The sequence below is a fragment of the Mus musculus genome, chromosome 17 (genome assembly GCF_000001635.26).
Source record: "Mus musculus strain C57BL/6J chromosome 17, GRCm38.p6 C57BL/6J".
NCBI classification, from domain to species: domain Eukaryota; kingdom Metazoa; phylum Chordata; class Mammalia; order Rodentia; family Muridae; genus Mus; species Mus musculus.
The window spans coordinates 48,511,263-48,528,945 of NC_000083.6; the positions used below are offsets into that span (position 1 = coordinate 48,511,263).

Below are 17,683 nucleotides of genomic sequence, written 5' to 3' on the forward strand. Positions count from 1 at the left end.
TACTTATTTATATTATTTATGTGTGTTTGTGTGAGCAGGTGTCTCACTTAGCGTCCTATTGCTTTGAAAAGACACCACGACCATGGCAATTTTTATAAAGGAAAACATTTCATTGGGGCTGGTTTATACAGTTCCAGAGGTTTAGTCCATTGTCGTCATGGCGGAAAGCATGGCAGCGGGCAGGCTGACATGGCACTGGAGAAGAAGCTGAGAGGTCTACATTTGAATCCACAGGCAACAGGAAGAGACTTGGGCTTTTGAAACTTTAAAGCCCGCCCCCAGTGACATACTTCCTCAAACAAGGCCACACCTACTCATACAATACCACACCTCTTCATCCCTCTCAAGTAGCGCTACCTCCCCAAGCATTCAACTATATGAGCCTGTGGGGGCCACTCTTATTCAAACCATCCCAGCAGGTGTGTGTAAAAGCTATTCCTAGGTGCTGTCCAATTCATTATTTGAGACAAGATCTCTCACTTTTTCTGGGACTCACTGGTTTACTGAGCACTGGGCTGGCCATACAGTAAGCCTCTTCTATCCTCACCTCCCCAACATAGGGATTATAAGCAGGTTGTTGTTGTTTGTTTGTTTGAACATGAGTTCTGGGTCTGGCACTTAGTTCATGATGATTATGTGGCCAGCAAGCACGTTACCAACCCAGCCATTCCCCTAGGCCTCTGCATGCGTTTATTATAAAGACTCATGGAAATGGTCCAATTAGAGAACACATTATGGAGAGACGATGTAGCACAGGGTCAGGTGCTCCCAAGCCTTAAATAAATGGGAGTTTCTGATATTATCTGGTCCTCTGCCACCACAGTAGGGCTGTTCAATAGAAATGTTACAAGTGTCAGAGATGTAAGTCACATAGATGTATTCTGTTTATTTTATTAGTGTGTATGCTTGTGCATGTATGTGTACATGTTCATGTGTGTGTGTGTGTGTGTGTGTGTGTGTGTGTGTGTGTGTGCGCGCACACGAGCAGTCCTGGGACAATACTCAGAAGTCAGCTGCCTACTTCCACTGTCGCATCTGGAGACTGATGTCTGGTCACCAGGCTTGGTAGCAAGTGTTTTTACTCGCTGAGCTGTCTCGTCAGTCTCACAGGTATAATCTTAAAAATATAAATAAATAAAAAGCAGACAAAACTTAAATAGCATACCTTACTAACTCAATTGGTATGCCCCCAAATGTATCATGTTAGCAATTAATCTGAGTATTTTAAAACGAGACGCTTTTGGTTTTTTAAAACCTTGTCTTTGAAATCCTCTGTGATTCTGCGGTGACGGGTTTCCCATCTTGCTTTAGGCCCTTGACTTTTTAAGTGTTCTGTGGGTGGCTACAGGCAGTAGCCACTGTATGGGAAGAAGCCTTGTTAGGCTCTAGGAGGACTGTGGGTGTCCTGACAACGGGCACCGCGTCTGCCCTCCGTCTGCCTCCCTCCGTGCACAGCAGTACAGTGGGGTGTGATACATATTCATGAGTTGCCTTTGCATTAACTCAGGGTCACAGCATCGCTGAGGCGGGTGCTTTGTATACAGTCGCCGGCTAGAATAACAGGAAATGGAGACCAGGCAGTGAACTGGACTGCCTGACTCTGTCAGAGATGGCATGGGATGGGGGAGGGAGGGGCACAGGGAGCCTTCCAGCAAAGAACTGAAAAGGCCTAGTGCCCAGTCTCTGCAGCTGCCTATCTTCCTGTGATCTCTGTAAGCGCTCATGGCTGTGACCGACATCCACGACGGAGCACAAAGTTCAGAGTTTTAGGGCGCTCAGTCCTTCATGGTGCGAAGGCTGTGGTGGCAGGGCTGTGGGGTCACAGTGCTTTGTAGTCAGGAAGCAGAGAGATGATTGACAGCCCTCAGCCCGCTCTCTCAGTCTCCAGCAGTCCTCAGGGTCTCCCCACAGTCAGAATGGGTCTTACCTCTTCCGTTTACCCCTTCTGAAACACACCTCATAGACACCCGGGGTTCAAAAATCCAGTTACTCTAGCAATTGGCATTAAACATTATGGCCTCCCTTTGAATGAATCTCATGCTAAATTAGAGGCTGCTCTGATACCTACTGACAGGATGGGGTAACTTCTCAGACCTTCTGTGGGAGACAATGGTCTAGAGAGAACTCAGGGAGGGGGTTATGCTAACAGGTTTGTGTTTGCATTTGGAAATGGCCACTCACAAGGAGTTGGAGCCCTAGGAGCTCCAGTTATGAGTGGCTTCCAGTCAACGAATGTAGATGCCAGGAGCCAAAGTCTGGTCCTTCGGAAAACCCTCAAGTGCTTTCAACTACTGAGCCATCTCCAGCCCCCTATCTTTTTGGAGATAGTCGCTGAGTTAGGAGTTTGACCATTCAGTTGGGCTGCAAGCTAACTCTGAGGGTGTAGACTCCATCTTTCTCTTGTGGGGTTACAACACTTGTCACTGTACCTGGCTTTTCTGTGGGTGCTGGGGATCCAAACTCGGGCCTCCAGATTCTTCTGGTGAGTACTTTTAGCCATCAAGCCATGTCCCCAGCTTATAATTTGTTTCAATAACCTGGCTCATTGCCTTGATGAGAAACAGCATTTGATCATTCATGCCAGGCCCAGTATCCTCCCCATCTTACGTACTGACCCTTGAGTCTATGAAGAACCAACCTGAAATCTCCAAAGAGTGACGGGCCTGAGGATACGTGTAGATAGGCCTGTGTAAAGTATTTTCTTTCCGGAACGTGGCCGCTCTCAGACAGAAAAACTAATCCAAAGCCCTAATGCATAATGGAGGAGAGTGTCTGTAATGGTTAGCTCTAATCAATTGTGAAATCCGATCAATGCTAGTGTGCCTCATCTGGGAAACAAATGTATTAACCAGGGGGAGGGGGTGGTCTGGACACCAACTAGAGAAAAGAGACCCCCAAGGAGTAGCAATTTGTTAGTGTTTTTCCAAGGGAGCCTGTCTGGCTGACAGGAACATCCGCTTAGCCTGACAGGTGGGGCCCAGGAGGACAGGAAGTGCTAGGCAGTCAGAGCTTCCAGACAGGAAGCATTAAGATCATCCTATAAGGTCCTGGCACCCAGACCAGGCAGACGGTGTGTGAGGACAGCCCCTTTTCCCTGGCATGCACCTGTGTCAGTGGATGCCAGGCTCTGGGTTTCTTACAAACTCAGTTGTCTCTGAATTAATGCAGTGTTTGGCTGGTTCATCCATTGCTTGAGAACTTGTGTAGTTAGGCTAGTCTCTGACCTGTAGGGAGCTAGCTGCCTCCCATCACAGAGGAGAACCTGGTACTGTTACCTCCCTCTCCCTCCCACTCCCACTCTTCTCCTCCTCCCTCTCTTTCTTGTCTTTTGCTTTCTTCTATTCATTTTCTACTCCTTCATTAGCCTTCAACCTGATACATGTGTGTGCACACAAACATGTACACACACACACACACACACACACACACACACACACACACAGAGTCTCTTGTCAGCTTCGTTCACTCACTCCTCCCTCTTCTCTCCCTCCTCCTTCTTCCTCCTTCCTTCTCCTCCCCGCCCCCTCTCTCTCCTCTCAGGAACCCATAAATCCCAGGCTGTGTGTAGCTAAGGACAGCCCCACCTCCCAGATGCTAGGATTACAGGATCGTGCTTCCATATCTGGTTTATCCAACACTGAGGATTGCACCCAGGACTTTCTGCAAGTTGGGCAAGTGATCTAACAACTGAGCCCCATCGCCAGGTTCATGGCTTAGCTTTTTGTTTAAACTTGAGGATTCTGTGACTGCTTGGTGTTTGAGTCCAGGTTCTGTTGCTGAGCAGCTCTGAGATCTTGGACAAGCTTCTTCAGGTGCTCAGTGACTTACTTATAAAGAGTGATAGCACTGGTCTCATGGGCCAATGTCAGAATTAAACAGAGTGGGCTGCAGGTTGTGGGAGACTTCCTTGTTAGCGGAACAACCAAGGCTCAGTGCCCATCCTGAACCAGGTATATGTATGTACTGGGGCTGGTGATGGATGTGGCAGAGATGCAGGTACTTGGCTGGGAAGAGAGGGAGGCTGGGACCTGGGCTGGCCATGTGAAAGCACACCTAGCACGTGCTGGCATGCTGTTAGGTCTAGTGTCATTCAGGGATGTGGGTCTCCTCGTTTTTTATTTCTCATTGTCAGGAGGCTTACAGCAGAGTGCAGGGGTCAGAGTGCAGGGGTCAGAGGAGTACAACCTAGGGCAGGGGTCAGAGGAGGACAGCCCAGTGCAGGGGTCAGAGGAGGACAGCCAAGGGCCATGAGGACTGAAGATATAGAAGCAGCTCAAGAGAAGGATGAAACTCACTGGAAAGAGAAGAGCTCGGGGCATGGATATATACCCCAGGGCCCATGTCTGTTCCTCCCCAGGCAATGAGGAGGTCTTCAGTAAGACCCTGTCTCAAAAAGCCAACAAACCCAACCCAACCCAACCCAACCCAACCAACTAATGAACCAATCAACTGACCAATCAGCCAACCATCCATCCATCCATCCATCCAACCAGTCAACCAACCAACCAACCAACCAACCAACCAACCAACCCAATCAGCCAGGCAACTAATCAACCAACCCAACCAGCCAACTAAACAAACCATTCAACCACCTAAACAACCAACCAGCCCCACCAGCCAACCAAACAACCAGCCAGCCAGCCAGCCAGCCAAAACCAAAACCAAAACCAAAATCAAAACCAATTCTCAAGGAATTACACGTGTATAAGCTACAGAGTTAGCACCAGAAAGGAAAGTCATATAGCAAAGAAGTTGAGAAAGGGTCTGGATCTGCTGCTAGACTTTCTCCAGCCACTTGGAGGAGCCTTATAAAATTTAGGGAGTAGCTTTAAGGCAGAGGTGCTTGTGCAGTGTGCACAAGGCTCTGGGTTTGATTCCAGAACCTCCAACTCACATAAGAACTACAACACAGTAAAGAATAAAGTAAGCTTCGCTCTTTTCCTTGGTGGATTTTTAAAAAAGATTTCTTTATTTTATGTATGTGAGTACACTGTTGCTGCCTTCAGACACACTAGAAGAGGACATTGGATCCCATTACGGATGGTTGTGAGCCACCATGTGGTTGCTAGGAATTAAACTCAGGACCTCTGGAAGAGCAGTCAGTGCTCTTAACCACTGAGCGGTCTCCAGCCCCATTGTGGAATTCTTTCTGATTCTGCTTGTGATCTTAGAGAACTGAGGTCTGTTTTGGATCATTTGCCCTCTCTCCCCCCTTTTAACAGATATAATGATAATATCATCAACTCATCATTTAAAAACCTATAATTTGGGCTGGGAGATAGATCAGTTGCATAAGTGCTTGCCTTATGAGTTCAATCTCTTATGTAACAACCAATCAACCAAAACCAAACCAAACAAGTGACCCCAGGTATGATGGCATGCACTTTTAATCCCAAAGCTGGGGGTCAGAAACGGATAAGTGTCTGCAGCTTGCTGATATCAGCCTCCCAGTCTGTTGAGCTCATGGCCAAAAGAAACCATTTCTAAAAAAAAAAAAAAAAAAAAAAAAAAAAAAGATGGACAGAGCCTAGGGAATGACAGAGTTGTTTTCTGGCCTCTAAACTCTAGAACACACACACACACACACACACGCGCACACACACACACACAAAACACACACGAGAGTGCATATCTAATCTACTGTCTTTTAAAATGTATCTTATTTTTGTTTTGCACATAAGTATTTTTGCCTTCTTGTATGTGTTTCCAGGGCCCATGGAAACCACAACTGGAGTTTTAGGTGATTGTGAGGCCCTGTGTATGTTGGGAACTGAACCTGGGTCCTTTGCAAGCAGCAAGTGGCCTTAACCACTGAGCTTCCTCTCTAGCCCCCGACCTAACATTTTTTTTTTTAGTAGACCATAATGTTTGCCTTTGTCCCCTTTTTAGGAAGTCCTTACTATTCCCAAGAAAAAATCTCAGTCCTCATATTTATTAAACACCAGTCTCCCTAACCATTCCTACGTAGGCTTTTCAGCCTCTAAGGACTTGATGGTCCAGAATAGATACTTTATATAATTGGAAACCTTATATAATTGGATACATTGTCTTTTGTGTGTACATGTGCATGTATGCGCACACACATGTGGTGGGTTTTGAAGTAGCATTGGAGTTTGTTAAGAGAAGTAGCATTAAGGGAGCGAGTGCTGCTCAGGAAAGAACAATACACACTGCACACACGGGAGCAGCTTCCGGAGAATTGTGCTGGTGTGTCTTAGCCACACGTATGACATATGATTTTGGTGGCTTCTGTAGTGACATCATGTAAGGCTCCTAAGGAGATGTCCCCAACCCTAAGATGATTTCTGAGGTACAATGTATGGGCGTCAGGCTGATAGATAAAATCATAGGCTACTGGACTGAAGGAGTCCTTATGACACCCCATGCTTTTTTTTTTTTTTTTTTTTTGGTTTTTTGAGACGTTGTTTCTCCGTTGTAGCCCTGGCTGTCCTGGAACTCACTTTGTAGACCAGGCTGGCCTCAAACTCAGAAATCCGCCTGCCTCTGCCTCCCAAGTGCTGGGATTAAAGACGTGTGCCACCACGGTCCAGGTTAGCATTTATATTCTTGAAGGAGGTTCAGAGATTGCATGTTTATGCTGGGAATGGGGAAGTCATGCTTGAAGGTCATGAACTCAGAGGCCTTAAGCTTACCCATACCTATCAGCATTGCTCCTCAAAAGATTTCTATTAAACAAACAAACAAACCGAGTATTGTTTCAGGCAACCCACAAAGCAGATTTGATTATGTGATGAGATTCTTGGCTCTCAGTGGAGGCTGAGATGCTGATCAGACTCCAGGGTGGAGTTCCTTTCCCTTCCCAAGTCCTCATAGTTTCTCCCCTGACTTTGTAATCTACCTCAACTCCCTGCCCCCATACCCTTTCTTCTCTTCATTGTAAGGGTTGATGGTGGTTGACCATCTGCCCTGTGAAAAGACCTTGCCTCCCAGAAGACTGAGAGTCTTGGCCTGTCTGATCTAAGGGGTTGGGGGCATGAAAAATTGAGCTTGATAGTGACTAACAAAAATCCAGAGATAAATCTGGATGAACTCCAAAGAAGACATGCGGCGGTAGAGGGAGTCAGGGGTTGGAGATGTAGTTCCATGATGCCTCCTGTAACAGCCTGAGGAGTTCTTAGAGTCTTCTGCTCAGGTGCAGCCAGGAGTCTTGACTTCACATTTCTCTTTCTCTGAGTTGGACAGATGGCTCAGTAAGTATAAATGATTAGTGTCCAAGCCTGACATCCCAGTTCCATGACCCAAGCTCCATCCTGGAAGTCTCAGGAAAATGCTGGATGCTCTAGCACCTGTCTGTAGTCCCAGAACTCCTATGGCTAGAGATGAGAGGCAGAGACAGACCTGGCTAGAAGCTCATGGACTAGAGGAAATTCCAGAGACAGAGGCAAGAGAGACTCGTCTCTGGTGAAAAGGCCCCAAAAGTTGACATCTGAATCTCACATGTTTACCATCTCTGTCTGTCTCACACAACATAAACAAATAAGTCCATCCCCCTTTCTCTCTTCTTGGCTAGTATCTCCCTCTGTTGTCATTGCCACCTCAGTGCCTCCTTGCCCCCACTTCTCCCTACGTTGACTTGATTCAGTTTTGCCCGTGATTCAACAACAACCAGTGGGTAGTCTGTCACACTTGCATTTCAAAGAAAAGCTCAACAACTTTGAGGTCTAAGTACACACCAGTCCATTTGAAATGAAAGTCGATGCCAATGGTTTTGAAGTCTAAGGATGCCCCAGACATAAGTGTGCCTAATGACTGGGACTCACATAGGTTTTACAATGATTTACCTTGAAATTCTGGTGTAGCCAGTGGTCCTGTGTTTTATCTAGCAAGCCCCATTCTCTGAGTGTGACCTGGGATCGCATGGAGATGAAGAGCTGCTCTGCTACCCGGGTGTGTGTTAGTGTTTTCATGTTGCTATGACAATGTACCAGACAATAGCAACATGGCCAACAGGAGAAGGAAAGGTTTATCCGCAGGGGAGCTGGCTCAGTCAGTGAAGTGCCTGCTGGGTAAGAATGAAGATCTGAGTTTGCCATTGCAGTACCTACATAAAAGGCTGGCCACGAGAGGACTCGCAACGTAACTGGAGAGCTGGATTTCCGTCTGTCATCTCTCTGTCTGTCTGTCTGTCTCTGTGTATGTGTGTGCAACAGAATCCCTGGAGCTCATTAGCCAGTCAGTCTAGTCACATTGATGAGCCCCTGATTCAGTGAGAGACCCCGACTCAAAAGACAAAGGTGGAGGGCAATCCAGAAAAGACACCTAACATCAACCTCTGACCTTCACATGCACGCATGAACACACACACACATGCATATGGACACATATCTGTGCGCATATGTGCACACTCAAAAGCTAGCACGTACATACACATCTCATACCACACCCGCACAAGACAGTACAACAGGGAAAAAAGGTTTATTGTGGCCCACAGTTTGAGGTTACAGCCGGCCATGGCAGGAAAGGCATGAGAGGAGGGGCTGGCGGTGGCTGCTCACGCCACATCCATCCCCAATCAGGAAGCAGAGGAAACTGAACTCCGGTGCTCAGATCACTTTTCTCCTTTTTCTTCAGTTCAGGATCCCAACCCAAGAGATGGTGCCACCAATTTTTAGGGTGGACTGTACTTCCTCAGACAAACCTTTCTGAAAATGCCCTCACTTTTCTGCTGACAGCTCCCAGAGGTGTGTCACCATGGCAGCTCTTAATCCAATGAAGTTGGCATGGACGATTAAGCCTTCCACCAGGTTACAGGGCTACTCACTCGCTCAGGTGTCAGTGTGCTGGCTCTGCCCACCCACCATCAGTGAGCTTTGGTAAGACTTCCAGTACAAGGCTTGGCTCAACCACACCAGAGCCCCACGCAGGGGAAGGCTTTTGCAACTCTTCAAACCACACTGTGGACTTTGAAATTCTCCATACACCCTGGTCTCCTCTTTGTCCCTCCAATCAGACATTTCTGTCTTCTTTCCCTCGAAAAAGCATTTGAACTTGGCTCGGTCTGGGTTTCCAAGAAAATTCCAGCCGGCTTGTCACTAAGTTCACACTCAAAGTCTTACATGCAATCTCTTTGTGTGTGTGTGTGTGTGTGTGTGTGTGTGTGTGTGTGTGTGTGTGTGATGCCTCGATGCGTGTCCGGAGCAGAAGTCAGACTCTATGCCCTCTGTCTCCCTGGCTCATCACAGGTGGTTTTGTGGTTGGGAAAAATTTTGGTCATTATCCAAGTTCTAGGATACATTCATAACAGGTCACTTTTTTTTTTTTTTGGCTGCCATTTCTGCAATTTCACTCTTCAGAGCTCTTAGGCAGGTGCCATCTGGTCAGCAGGATTTATTTACCTCTAATTTATCAGTCACATCTAGAAAATTCTCACTTGATCATCAGGACTTCATCTAACATTCATGTCATGTCTGCTTCAGTAGATATTTTGAGGGTTCAGGAAACCCCTCTACCCCCATTCCAGCAGTGTTTAAGTTTGGTTATAATTTAGGATTGGTGTCAGTTGCTATTGTTCGAGCTAAGTGGTAGAAGACATGGTGTCTGATGTCAGTAGACTCATGGACAGGGCAAGGGCGCTCTCAACTTTGAGTAACAAATGCTATCTTAAAGAGGGTTGAGCAGATAAATCATTTTTTCTGCTATAATTAGTCATCTGGATGGATGAGTGTTGACGTAGCTTCCTACCAGGGTTCTCTGCATTGTGTCTGAATTTAATCTCCTAACCCCCACATAAGGGTGGAAGGAGAGAACCAGCCCAATATGTGTGCCACCTCATATGCCTCCTCCCATACCAACCACACCCAATTATATACATATACACATACATGTGTATGTACATGCATGCATGCACGTGTGTGTGTGCACGCACACACACCAGACCTCACCAGACTCATCAGGCATCTTGATTTGGTCCTCCCAGCCTCCTGAGCCATGATGCATCTTGGGTATTTAGGAATCACCCAGTCTCAAGTGTTTTATCTAATCAGTCTCAATCAGACCAGAGCAGTGTGAGTGTCTGGGATGGTGGGCTCCCATAGAGGAGAAATGGGTTCAGATCATGACTGTTAGGTAGACCTTTGGGGAACTATAGCTTGCCTCATGTGCACAGAGAGTGCATGAGGAGCAAGTGGCTAGGAGACTGGCTTCACATGCACTAGGCTGGCATCTGCTTACGAGGTTCTTCTCAGTTTCTTAGGCACACTTCTGAGAGAGCTGTTAGGGTCCCACTGCAGCTTCTTCTCTGTCTGTCTGTCTGTCTACCTACCTACCTTTATCTATCTATCTATCTATCTATCTATCTATCTATCTATCTATCTATCTATCTATCTATTTATCTATCTATCTATCTATCTATCTACCTACCTCTATCTATCTATCTATCTATCTATCTATCTATCTATCTATCTACCTATCATCTATCTATGTGTCTACCATCCATCTATTATCTATTTACCTATCTATTAGTCAGTCTGCCTGCCTGCCTGCCCGCCTGCCTATCTGTCTAATCTTGGCTATCATCTTGATCTTTCCGTGCCGTCCATCTTGGCTGAATTATTCCCATTCGGCCAAACTTCAGCTAGAATGTGGAATTAAAATGCCTGCTCATTATTTTCTAGGCACAAGGTAGTCACTGAAAGCTGTAGTTAGAATCCAAGTGGGAAATGTCACTTGGTAGTGACCTTACACAATATGTGTCCTTGCCCTGTATCTGCTTGCTTCTACTCCCTGGTGCTTGATTTTTGCATGGATTCCGGGGATCTGAACGGAGGGTCTCATGCTTAACCAGCAAGCACTTCACTGAATTCTCTCTCCACGACTTTTTGAGACAAGAGTCTCTTCTTGGCCTTCCTGTTTTTTGTTTGTTTGTTTGTTTGTTTTGTTTTGTTTGTTTGTTTTTTACTGAGATCAATGGTTGACAAGCATCAGGTATCTGTCTGTCTCCACCTCCCCAGCACTGAGGAGAGAAGCAGGCACCACCATGCCCATCATTTGTACCTGGGTCCTAGGGATTGATCCAAGTTCTCATGCTTGGGTAGCAAGCACTTTACCCACCTGTGGAGACCTCATGGGGCCACTTCTAGGAAATTGGCAAGCGTATTTGACACTGGGCTAGAACAAGGAAGCAAGTTCAAGAAAAATTCAAAAGAGGGATGTATTCCTCATATATTGAGCAACTTGATAAGTCCCTAGAAACAGTGACCTCAGGACCTTTGCTCATGCTGTGTTTATTGCTTGACTACTTTGTTTATGCCTTAGAGCTGACCCAATTCTTTGCGTGTACTTAGAATGATATAAAAGCAGACTGAGAGAAATTAAACCCCCTTCAGCACTTACTGGGGTCATGTTATAATGTTGTCTAATTGTCTTTTCTTTCTTTTAATCCTTCCTCCCTCCCCAGAGACCCTGTTGACTGACTGAGCTGGCTTGGCCACCCACCCTTGAACCAACGATCATCCTGTCTTGGTTTCCCAAGTGCTGGGATTACAGATGTAAGCCATCATGCCTGGTGAGACTTTCCTTTTAAAACAAATTGAAGGCAGAGCCTTGTTAGGCAGGCAGCACTGTTAACACCTGGCTACCTTGTAAGTTTCTCCCCCCTATTTTCTGGTTTCTTGTTAAGCATTTCCCAAGGCTTGCTGAGCGAGCTATCGAACATCCCTCCAGGACTCTTCCGGACTCCAGCTTTCTATTCTTAGCTCATGCTTGTATTTTTCTGAGTTCCCATGTCAAAGCTCGAGTATTATAGATCCTGCTTCTCTTCTCTGGGATAACTGGAGTTAATTTTGAAAACAGCTAACATTTGTACAGGGCTTTACAATTTTCCAAGCTCATCACCTGCAATTTTCTTGTTTTATTTCTGTGGCAATTTCGGGAAGCCGTTTAGGTCCAGTTGTCTTTTTTTCTCCACTAAGGAGGTTGCAGAGGACCCAGATGGTTGTACAAAGTGCCAAGGTGACTGAAAATTTTCCACTGTTTTCTTTTTGGCATAGTAAAACTCTTTGTGGGGTGTAGGTATGTGTGTGAGAGAGAGGGAGGAGAGGAGAGGGGGAGGGGAAGAGGGAGAGAGAATGATACAGGATTGTGATGGTTTGAATATACTTGGCTCAGGGAGTAGTAGTATTTGGCCTTGTTGGAGTAGGTGTGGCCTTGTTGTGAAAGAACCTAGTGGGGAAACCCCCACTCAGCTCCCAATTCGGCGTGTACCCAAGAATCACGAATAGAACACAACACCTTGATGTAACAACACGAGGTATTTTAATGGTGGAGCTCCGGGTCGAAACGTATCTCACACAGGAGACAGTGGATTCGACCACAAGGCTTGGAAGCTAGGGGTTTTTATAGAAAAGGAGTGGGGCTGGGGGAGGAATTGGCGCGGTTTCACATGATTGGTCCATTTAAACATCAGCAGCCTGTAACATTTAACTTAGGTCAAAGGGGTGGGAGATAGGGAGGCGATGGGCCTGCCCGGGCATGTCCTGGTCTGTTCTGCTATGTTCTCAGCCCCAGGTTTCAAAAATATATGTGATATGTAATATATAGAAAATATATGATATACATCCATTATGTATAGGAATTATACAACATATGTTCTTGAAAATATTATCATAAACCCAATATTTTATGGTTAATATATGGTAGGAAAGTATTCTCTTTCCAATCTTCTTCCTCCTCCCCCTCCTCCTCTCCCTCCTCCTCTTCTTCCTCTTTCTCCCCTTCCTTCTCCTCTTTATCTTTTTCTGTCTCCTTTCCCTCCTTCCCTCCTTCTGTCTCCCTCCTTTCTGGTCACTGAGATACACCCCCAGTCTTTCATATCTTTGGTTTTTAAAACTAGATTCTATACATGAGAGAGAACACAGGAAACATTTGTGTTTTTGAGTCTGGCTTATTTCTCTTAACACGCTGATCTGCAATTCCATTCACTTTCTTGCAGTTGGTATTATTTTGTTCTTCTTTATTTAAGAAAATAAAGCCATTTGTGTGTGTGAATATATGGCACAAATTCTTTTCACCATGGAAGGGCACCTAGCCTGATTCTTGGGTTACTGTGATTGGTAAAGACCTTGTGTGTGCAGGCGTCTCTGTGGTAAGCTAACTTATCTCTGTGTATTCTCAAGAGTGGTCCTTCCATCCTCATGTGCTCGCTCCCTGAGCACTGGACCCCCTGAGCCATCTCCATCCTCTCATCTTCACATGTGCTCTCTGAGCACTTTACTTCCTGAGCCACCTCTGCAGCCCACTGTACCTTTCTGTTTGCCTTTTAAGACAATGCTTCTCTGTTATTACACAATGGTATTCCTTCTTGCTGACTAGCTTTTTCGTTCTTTGTCCTAGAGTCTAGGTATTTTCAGGTCTGCTGATTGATTTTCAAGGTTTTGTAGGGTATGATGTTACTCAAATCCGGATGCTCCTCCAGCATCCATACAGCCCACCCTTGCCTTGAAATCTCTAGAAGGGATTTCAGCTCTCTTTTCAGGAGAACAATTAGCTCAATCAACTCATAGTGCATGTAAGTGGCTTATCTTTCATCTCTCTGCAGTAGTCCTCCCTCCTAGGGCCAGGAGGCTGCCACACAGGGTAGGTAAAACTTGTGCTTACAGGTATGCTGGGCGTTAGCCTTTGAATGAATAAATCCCCTTGGTTCCCAGGGATTAAACAGGATTAGGATGGAGGTAGAGGCAGGATGCTCCAGCAAGATAGATTTCAATTCAATATAATCTTTCTAATAGACTCAGCCACTTCAAGGTACAAGGCACTGCCATAAGCCACTGTGCGTTCCCAGACATGGGGAGATCCCACACAGAGAACTTCAGCCTCATCCTAGGGATGAAAAGAGACTATTTCAGACTCTGGGGCTTCTTTTCTAGCAGTGGGCTTGCATTCAAACCTTTCCCAGGGTTTCCTCTGGGTGTCTTATCTTAGGTTGTGCATAGCAAGTGTCCATGATTCCAAGTATTCCTTGCTGTGTACTGGTGGCTCCTCAAGAGCCGAATGACTTGTGGCACGGTGTTGTCTTGGGGATCATCAGAGATACATATAATGATGGTATTGGAATGTCTCCCTTGGGTGCTAATACGGAGGTGGCCAGTGCCATTAGCATGTTTGTCCCAGAGAATCTATTAAATGCTGTGTTTCCTGAACCAGCTTATCCATCCTTTCTTCCTTGTTTGCCTTCCTGGAAATTTGGATCCGATTCATATTCCTAACCCTTAGATTTGATGGATGGAAATCACTGTAGCAGCCAGGTCCTGCCTGTCCTAACTTCCCAGGACCCTGATCAGGAGGCAGCTTGCACAGAGTAGATCTAGTTGTGGTTAGCTTAAAAACAAACAAACAAACAAACAAACAAACAAACAAGCAAAACCTAAAACCCCTTTAGGGATAGAGAGATGACTCAGTGGTTAAGAGCACCAGCTGCCTTTACTGAGGACCCGAGTTCAATTCCCAGCACCCACATGGCAGCTCACAACTGGCTGCAACTCCAGTTCCAGGGGATCTGGTACCCTCGCACAGACATCCGTGCAGGCAGAATACCAATGCACATAAAATCTTTATAGTTAAAAAAAGGTTTAAAAGCTCCTTTATTTGTATATAATTACCATACCATAAAATTCAATATCTAAGTCATACAGTTTAATGCTTTAGAAATGCATTGTCAGGTCTGGAGAGATGGTCCCTAAGTGTGCTTGCTGCTGTTGCAGAGCATCTGAGTTCAGTTACGAGCACCCACACCAGGCAGCGCAGAGTAGACTGTAACTACAGTTCTACAGAATATGCCATCTTCCGGGAGAACACACACCCACAGGCCATACACTCACACAGACACATACACAAATACCTAGAGTGGAAAAAAAAAGAATTCCTAGCTGTACCACAATGGCCACATTGATCTTAGGACATTATTCCTGTCACCCTTAGCAGTCTCTCTGTCCCCCTTTCCCCATTGATTCCTAACAACCCTGATCATCTATTTTCCTGTCTGGGGAGGTTTGTCACCTTATAGATGCCGTATACAAGAAATAGGGACTCAGAAAGTCAGAGGCAGGGAATGAAAGGGAAGGACAGAGTCAACGACTCCAAAGCTGAGACCCAATGCTGAGACCCAGCAGCCCAAGCCAGAAGCCCGCAGCTGAGCACCCCCTGAGACTCCACATGGAGTACCCCAGAATGCAGAGACTGGTGGGCACAGGGTACCAGGAGACAGGAGTGGCTGGAGGGCCTTTGCTTGCTAGCTTCAGGAAGTGCAGAGCCTACCATTCATTTTAAGGGACAGATGCCTCTGGCAGACAGACTGGTTCCCAGCACAGCACGAGGCCCCCGTCCTTCCTCACAGCTCTCCCGTTCACCCTGGTTGCAATGTTTGCAATGTTCACTATCTGTAATTGTCCACACTACATCCATGTTGGTCAAAAACACCACTTTTTGAGCACTTGATGCATGCCAGGCACAGTGTTCCTTAGCCTTTAAAGCTTTTCCTGGTTCAGTAGGACAGATAGATCCTCAGCCATGTGTGTGCTTGCATGTGCACATGTGTGTGCTTGCATGTGCACCTGTGTGCGCTTGCATGTGCACATGTGTGTGCTTGCATTTGCACATGTGTGTGCTTGCATTTGCACATGTGTGTGCTTGCATGTGGAGGTCAGAGGACAACTTTGGGTGTTGTAGTGCAGGAGTGATCTACTTCCCTCCCCCCAGACAGTCTTTTACCAGCTTGGCACTCATTAAGTAGACTAGGCTGGTCAGTCAGTGAGCTCCAAGGCTCTACCTGCCTCCTCCTCCCTAGTGCTGGGATTCCAAGCACAAACCACCATGTCTGCTTTTTACACAGCTACTGGGATCAGAGCACCGTGAGCCACGTGACCCTGAGATGTCTTCTCAGACTGATCAACCCTACTTTACTCACCATCAGACAAAATCACTGGGGGCTTAGTGAATTTACTCAAGGTACCATATGGGAAGGACCTGAGACCTCAGGAGGCCTGATGCTGGAGCTCAGTGCTTTCCACAGCGGTCAGCACTTTCTTAAAAGTTTTGTGTGTGTTTCTGAGAGGGTGGGAAATGTTGATGATGGAGGTGCAGGGGATGCAAATGCTGCAGAGGCAGATGTGTATGCATGTGCGTGGTGGTGTGTGTGTGTGTGTGTGTGTGTGTGTGTGTAGAGATGAAGATTCTGGGGGTGGAGGTACTGGGGATGCAGATGTTAGGGATACAGATGCAGGGGTGTAGATGCAGATGCAGATGCAGGAGATGTGGGTGCTGGGGATGGAGGTGCTGGAGATTCAGATGCAGAGGATGCAGATGCTGAGGAGTCAATGTTGGGGGTATAGACAATGATGCTGGGGAATAGTGCTGGACCACCCCACTTTCTCTGAGCCCCAGTTTCCACACACATTTTCACACATGTAGAGTGAAATGGCCCCAGTCTCTAGATGTGAAATGGCCCATTCTCTAGATCCCTCTTTCCCAGAAATCCTCTGGAAGACAGGACAGCCACGGCTGAAATTTAGTAGCAGTTGAACATCTTCTGGCCCTTAAATCTTAGCTCCATGGAGTCCTTGCTGACACAGTGACAAAGGACATCCAATAAAGCCTGGAGACATCTCAAATGATTCTGACAGAAGCAAGCAAGGAGGATTCCCCACGGGAGGGAAGGGCCTGATGGAGCTGCAACAATACACATTCCTCATGATCCTTGTCCTCAGGAGAGTCAGGGAGCAGTTCATTACAACCACATCGATGCATTGATTTCTCTTGCTTTGATGAGGAAGGCATCCTACTGGAGACACCATTGTCCTGGGACTCACGCACCCTGCAGGCAGGCACGGCTTCCTCAGCTTCCTGGAGCACAGTAACCCAGGTGGCTCTGAGATTTGGAGGGACGAGCCCAGCTTCACGGGTGAAGATGATGTGTGTGTGTGTGTGTGTGTGTGTGTGTGTGTGTGTGTGTGTGTGAGAGAGTGTGAGAGAGAGATGTCTGCATGTATGTGTGTGTGGTATATGTTCATGTGTGTATGAGTGTGGTGTGTATGTGTGTGCATGCATGTGTGTTTTTGTATGTGTGTGAATGCATGTGTGTGTGTGTGAGTGTAGTGGTGGTGGTGGTGTGTGTGTTTGTGTGTGTGTGTTGGGGGGAAGGAATCACAAAAGCACCCTCTCTCTTGGCAGGAGTGTGCTGCTAAGAATCAGGTAGCTGGCTTTCACACGAGTCACAAGCTCCATAAGCTTTGGAGCCTCAGTTTCTCTTCTATGAATGAGTGGGGCAGTAGTGCTCCCAGGAGGACTATAGTATTGACCATCACGGTGACTATTTCATGTACAGGATGTGTGAATGGTAGCTCTCTGATGTCCCTTCACAGGCAGTGTCTTAGTTAGGGTTTCTATTCCTGTGCAACATCATGACCAAGAAGCAAGTTGGGGAGGAAAGGGCTTACACTTCCATGCTGCTGTTCATCACCGAAGTAAGTCAGGACTGGAACTCAAGCAGGTCAGAAAGCAGTAGCTGATGCAGAGGCCATGGAGGAATGTTCTTTACTGGCTTGCTTCCCCTGGCTTGCTCAGCCTGCTCTCTTATAGAACCAAGACTACCAGCTCAGAGATGGTCCCACCCACAAGGGGCCTTTCCCCCTTGATCACTAATTGAGAAAATGCCTTACAGCTGGATCTCATG

The 17,683-nt window shown here is 46.6% G+C and overlaps 1 protein-coding gene across 4 annotated transcripts in view; it reads left to right on the forward strand.

The window, feature by feature from the left end:
• The window catches only part of Unc5cl (unc-5 family C-terminal like), an 85,583-nt gene that overhangs the window by 57,136 nt on the left and 10,764 nt on the right, over positions 1-17,683 (forward strand). For 3 of the 4 annotated variants that reach the window (XR_876580.3, XR_876582.3, XR_876584.3), the window contains one exon: positions 11,417-11,524. The gene's annotated coding sequence lies outside the window, so the exon portion shown is untranslated. Of the gene's footprint in view, positions 1-11,416; positions 11,633-17,683 lie in introns of those variants that run through there. The other variant, XR_876583.3, reaches the window with a different exon arrangement.